Source organism: Octodon degus, unplaced genomic scaffold (assembly GCF_000260255.1).
Source record: "Octodon degus isolate 3935 unplaced genomic scaffold, OctDeg1.0 scaffold00140, whole genome shotgun sequence".
Taxonomy (NCBI): Eukaryota; Metazoa; Chordata; class Mammalia; order Rodentia; family Octodontidae; genus Octodon; species Octodon degus.
The window spans coordinates 3,562,076-3,568,654 of NW_004524716.1; the positions used below are offsets into that span (position 1 = coordinate 3,562,076).

The following is a 6,579-nucleotide window of genomic DNA, read 5'->3' on the forward strand; positions in this document are numbered from 1 at the left end:
TTATTTGTGTGTGTGTGTGGCCAGCTCAGCCCACCAGGGGGCGGGGCTGGCTGGCATGTGGTGCTGGGGGATTGAACCGCGGTCCCTGTGCGTTGCTAAGCTTGTTTTTTAAGTAGGTGCTTTAGACCACTGAGCCATCTCACCAGCCCACTTAATACAGTCTTAAGTTATATGACTATATCATGTAGTTCAGTGGTAGAGCATGTGTTTATTAGCATGTGCAAGGCCTTGGATTCAGGCTTTAGCATCAAATAAAGTAAAATTATAAGACACTAGATGAAAGAGGAAAATTTGAATCACAATGAAGGGAAAATATAGTTAATACAAGAAAACTTGAAAGTAGCCTATTTGTTGAAAGTAGCCAACAAGAATTTTAAGGTTATTATACTTTAACAGCCAGGTGTAGTGAGTGGCACATACCTGCAATTTAGCACTTGGGAGGCTGAAGCTGGAGAATCACCATGAGTTTGAGGCCAGCCCTGTCTCAAAAAAAAAAAAAAAAAAAAGAAAAGAAAAAAGAAAAAGAAAAAGAAAAGAAAAAGAAAAAGAAAGAAAGATGAAGTCGAAAATTTGAAGTTGAAAGAATACAGTAGCTGAAATAGGAATTTTTAGTTAGGCCTAAACACAGATTGGACTCCTCTCTATAGAAGAAATGGCTGGTGAACTCAAACATAGGACAATAGAATTCATCCAGAGAGAAGCACAGGAAGAAAGGGAAAGGGAAAGGGAATAATGAAGAAAGCAGAAGCAACTTGTGCAGTAATAGTCAGTGGTCCCACAGCATGTAAGTGGAATTTCAGAGGTGAGAGAATGGGGCAGGAAAAGAAAATCGGGTTTGATGGAAATCATCAGCCCCAAATCCAAGAAGTTCAACAAACCTCGAGCAAGATAAACCACAGTTAGACTTCTCAAAGTTAAATTACTGAAAAGCAAAAGAGAATCTTAAAAACAGCTAAAGAGAAAATAAACAGAAAACCAAAAGGCACATTACATACAGGAATGGTAGCCTGAGAAAGGCTGTCAGCTTTTCTCATTAGAAACAGTGCTTGCAGGCCAGCCAGATAGCTCAGCAGATAAAAGCACCAGCTTAGGCAGACATGGGCCAGGGGTTCCATCCCCCGCCTGCTGTGCCAGCCCCGCCCCTGGGGCGCTGAGACAGCAATTGGGTCTGGGCATGGTGGTGCTTGCCTGTAATCCCAGCGCTTGAGAGGCTGTAAACAGGAAGGATCACTATAAATCCAATCTGTGTATGAGACTGTGTAGATCCTGTACTAAATACATTTAAAAAAAGAAACAGAAAAAGGAGAAATAGAAAAAGAAACAGTGCGTGCTTTAAGCCAAAAGAATGACAACTGTTTGTTTTTTGAGAGGGGGTTTGCTGTTCAGTTCAAGCCAACCTTGGGCTCACTATGTAGCATAGGCTGGCCTTCGATTATGCAGTAGTCCTCCTGCTTCAGCTTCCTGAGTGCTGGGATTACAGGTGTGCACCATGCCTGGGTAAGACTGACAACTTTGAGGTAATTACAGAAAGATACCATGAATTCACAGTTATATATCCAGCAAAATTCTCCCAAAATGAAGATGAAATCATTTAGATGATGATAGAAAATATTTGTTACTAATATATCTATAAGAAAGGAGTTAAGGGGCCGGGGAGATGGCTCAGTAGAATAAGCGCCTCCCTGGCAAGCGCCAAGGTCTGAGTTCCATCCTTGGTTCAGCCAAAAAAAAAAAAAAAAAAAAACAAAGGAAATAAAAGGAGTACAAGAAATCAGTAATAAATCAAACTTTACTAAGAAGAAAACTGAAATTCAGAAAGATAAAGTGATTTTTCTAAATTGCAACAGTTAAGATTCTACTCCACTTCTGGTTTCTAGGGTAGTAGTCTTTGTTCAAAGAATGATATAATATACTGAGTAAAACATGCAAATGAAAAAATTGCCTTCAGGTGTGAATCCCAGTTCTGCCAGCTATTGGGACAGTGGACTAATGAGAAAATTAGTTATCTCCATTTTTGCAGGTGAAAAATGTGGCCTGGAGAATAATATCTACCATATAAGGCTGAAGAGATTTATGTTTGATAAAGTCTCTTGCATACTGTAGGAATAAAATAAATATTAGTTATTTTTTCTTCCATCTACTGTATCATGTTGCCTTTTTTTTTTTTTTTTTTAAACCAATGGAGATTTTATTTTTTTTAGAGGGGTCATTTTTTCCCATAGATTTTCTTTCCTTCCTGAAGTGTCATCTTCATGATGCCCATAATGATTTTGTTTTCATTTGACTGTGCTCCTTCCAGTAGCTCAGTAGCTGAAATCCTCTTGGCAATTATTTTATTCAAATAAACAATCATTTTGGACTCAAACCTAAAACTGATGTTTTAAAAATGGATATATGCACCTTGTTCTCTTTTCTCAGGACAAAAGAAGAGCTAAGAGCTTAAGGTTTAATAACAACAACAAAAAAAGTTGAATAACAATGACTTGTATAATATTCCTTGGGGGCTGAATGCATTACTAAGGAAGAAACTCAAGATAATTTTATTGGGTCGGGGAAATGGCTCTGTAGAATAAGTGCTTCCCTAGCAAGCACAAGAGTCTGAGTTCAATCCCCAGTTCCACCAAAAAAAAAAAAAAGTAATTTTGTTTAAGAATATAATTGTAGTGGAATGTAACTTGGAGGTACAGCTTATGCTTAGCATGAGCAAGAAACAGAAAAACACAAACAGCATATGAGACTGAGGCTCACTTTAAGTGCTTGTCTAACATGCTTGAGGCTCAAGCTCAGCTCCCCAGTGCCATCAAAAACAAAACAAGGGGTATAGCTCAGCAGCACAGTGCCTGCCTGGTAAACACAAGGTCCTGAGTTCAATTCCTGATACCAAAAAAAGGGGGGCGGGATATAGCTGTATAGCAGCTTATTTTAGATTTTATTGTTAAAATAATAATGATTCTACAAAGTTTTTAAATTTTTTTTTATTTTTAATGTATTTAGTACAGGTTCTACAGGGTCTCACTACGTACGGAGTAGATCTGACTCATAGTGATTCTCCTGTTTTCTTTTTTTAATCTTTTATTTATTTGTACAGGGTCTTGCTACATAGCTTGGACTCATAGTGATCCTCCTGCCTCAGCCTTCCCAGCACTGGGATTATAAGTGTGTGCCACCACGCCTGGTTTTGGTGGCTGGCATGGTGCACCTGGGCTTCTGGGACAGGCATGGCATGTGGTACTGGGGATCAAACCCAGGTCCTTACACTTGCCAGGCAGGTGCTTAGACCGCCAAGCTATCTCCCCAGCTCTTCTGCACTGCCTTATACTTTTTTCCCTTGTATGAGCTTCGGGCTTGGCTTGCTCTTGCTTTTCTAGATGAAGAAATTACAAACAACAAATATATTGGGCATTCATAGTTTTCCTCATTTTCCTAAGCTCCTCTATTATTTTTTTCCTCTTTTTTTTTAATCTAGATCTGCTCTAGAGTCACTAAGGATATATTTCTTTATGGTTATCATTTCTATCTGAGAAATTATTTGTGATTTGATTTTTCTAGAGTCTCTTTCATCTGTTTTGTTACTTGTATTGTTACCAATTCAGAGAGTCCAGTGAGGTGGCTTCCGAATTGTTTCCCCTCACTGCCCTTGTACTTGCCTTTGGTGAGCTGGAAGTGCGGGCTTGCGTCTTATTTAAGTGACTTTTCATTTTCTTTCTTTTTTGGTTGCTATTTAATTCTTGGATTGATGCTTATAGCAAGTAACTTATTGCTAGTACTTAGAACCTTTAGGAAATGACTTCTCAGAGATATCTTCTTGCTTTTGGGTTTTGAGTCTGTTGCAAGACCCTACCTATCTCTTCAATTTATTGGGGATGAGAAGTTGCTGACTCCTTGCCTGCCTAGTGTCTGGTTCTTTGACAGTGACCTATCATAGAGGTTTTTACGATCCATAGGCAACCTCAGTCTTGGTATTGCAGGAAGAACAAATGATTAGAAAAATAATGTCATCCTTACTGAAGTAGTACAATTAGGTATAACAGTAGCATCGAATATAGCCTAAAAAACATAAAGTAGTGGTAAGAGTTAATTTACCACCTTTAACCATACGAAATAGATTTGTGGTTATATAACAAGCTAAATCACTCCTGAAAATTGTATATAGTAAATATGCCCTTGTTATGGTGATTGATCTTGGGGAAAAAATTTAAAAGGGGCTTAGGGGGAAAGACAGAGAAATAGAAGAAATTAGAAGCAAGGCTGGAGGACAAAGAAAGATTATGAAAACGTCTTAGAATTGGTGAAGAAGACAGAAGAGGAGAGAAGAAATACAAGAACAAAACAACTAAAACTAGAAACTGTTTATGCTCATCAAAAGAAGAACAAACCACCAACAAACAAAACAAAAACCAGAAAAGAAGAAATGCTCCCCTTCCAGGCGTATGTTTCCTGTCCTTGGTAGACGAAGTGGCCGACAGACTCCAGATCCATGTTGATGAATCCCAGCAAGCCAGCTGTAGTTTTATGGCAGGGTAGTGGATAATCCCGACAAGCCTGCACCTTTACTTCCACTAAAGTTCAGTCAGGTTTCTGGCCATGAGGCTGGAATGCGATCAGTTTGTCTCCGGCCAACTCTAAAATAGGCTCCCTGCTGGCTTGAATTTGGTTTGTTGACCTCTTGTTGGCTTGAACTCAGCTTCCTCACCATACACACTGGCAGCTGCTAGACAGGCCTGGGCCACAGCTTTTCTGAGTCGTGAGCTCAGTTGGCATCTCCAAGATGGCTAGCATCCAAGTTTCCCTTTCTTAGGGGACATCTGAACCTGACACAGGCCACTACAGTCCGCTGCATCCACTGCTCTGTTCCACTGCTGTGTTTCTCTGAAGCCTCTGGGGTCACCAGTAGTCACTGAGTGTCTGCAGGTGTGAACCCCTCTTTCCTGGAAGACAGTCAGGGCTTGGGGAGAAAGCACAGCTTGCTACCTCTTCCTCCTGAGTTGAAGTCTCCTCCCTTCACTCTCCCCTTGGGCTTCAGTTGTCTCTTCAGATCCTTCCTGCACCCTAGAACACACTTCCTTCCTTGTCTTCCTCATGTTGGCATATTCCAGTGTCTGGACACTGAGTATCAGAGAGGGTCTTACGTCATTCACCACTCCAGTACCTTCCTAGAAGTCTGTTTTACTTCTGTGATTTTTTTGCTGCTTATGAGTGTCATTTTGGGGCCAGCCAGATAGGCCTTCAAGCAGGCACAGGGCCAGGAGTTCGATCCCTAGCCTGCTGTGCCAGTCCTGCCCTCAGGGTGCGCTGAGATGGCAGTTGAAACTGGGCATGCCCCCCCTCCCTGCACCTGTAATCCCAGCTCTTGGGAGGCTGTAAACAGGAGGATCACTATAAGTCCTATCTAGTAGTTCTATTATTGAGTGTCTCATTTCTGTTGCGTTTATCTGTAGATTTTTCAGTTTGTATTTTTGTGAGCACTTAAGTTACTTATGAATCAATTTAATTCTTGTTAGGGACCCCTAAATTTATCTTTTCCTAGAGCTAGTGAGTTCTACTGTTAAGCCATGACTCTGTGATGTCTTTATTGCTCTACTGCATTACTTGGATATTCCATAAGATCATTCCTCTACCTCCCTCTGTCTCTGTCTCTCTTTCCTTGCTTTGGAGTGATACTGGGGCTTGAGCTGAAAGCCTTCATGCTTAGCTACATTCCTAGCACTATTTATGTTAAATTTTGTAACAGGATGCAGTCCCTCTTCCTCAGCCTCCCAGAGTGCTCAGATCATGGACATGTCCCGCCACACCCAGCTGTAATGTTGAAATGTGAATATCTCCCAAACCTGCATGCACTCTGTGGATTAGTCCACTTATAATGCTCCTACAGTTGTTCTTTCTTCACCAGCTCTTTGTTGTCTAGCCTTGAAAAGTATTACCCTGGGCTGGTTGCTGTAGTCCTGGCACTTGGGAGGTCGAGGTTGCAGGATGCTGAGAGTTGGAGACCAGTGAGTTTTTTGTCTCAAAAACAAAGCAAAATGAAACAATACCCCCCACCCACAAAACTATTACCCTGTTTATTTGCAGGTTAATATTTAGCCAAAGCTTCAGGCAGGGGTTAGGGATATAGCTCAGTGGCACAGTACCTGCCAGGTAAGCTCGAGGTCCTGAGTTCGATTGCCAGTACCAAAAAAAAAAGTCTTCGAAGGGATCCGGTGCACTTAACTTTCTGTAGCTTTTTCCATCTTTTTCTCCCCACTTTCTGTTACTCTGCTCTCAAATTTTTTGTTACTTTAGCCTTTTGTCCAAACTCCAGCCTATCCTCAACTCTGTAAGGTTGCTGTGTTCTGTTTGGGTTCTTCCTCTCACTTCTGCTTTCGAGAAAGAACCTTGTGAGAGAAAACTAGGAGCTGCTTTGTCTTTTTTCTTTTAAGGTTCACAGTCTGTCATTCAGCATCTGAAAGCACTCATTTCTGTATTTGTCCAGTTTTGTAGTTATTTACATAGGGAAGGCATATATTTATGTCCATTTACTTCATTTTAGCCAGGAGTGAGTCTTACGGGTAGCTTTCATTAATTTTTTTTTTTTTTTTTTTT

General features: G+C 40.7%; 1 protein-coding gene across 5 annotated transcripts in view; it reads left to right on the top strand.

The window, feature by feature from the left end:
• The window catches only part of Dennd2c (DENN domain containing 2C), a 98,736-nt gene that overhangs the window by 43,554 nt on the left and 48,603 nt on the right, over positions 1 to 6,579 (top strand). The window contains exon 1 of one of the 5 annotated variants that reach the window (XM_023701727.1): positions 1,465 to 1,480. The exons of the other annotated variants lie outside the window; for them this stretch is intronic. The gene's annotated coding sequence lies outside the window, so the exon portion shown is untranslated. Of the gene's footprint in view, positions 1 to 1,464; positions 1,481 to 6,579 lie in introns of those variants that run through there. 5 annotated transcript variants of the gene reach the window in all.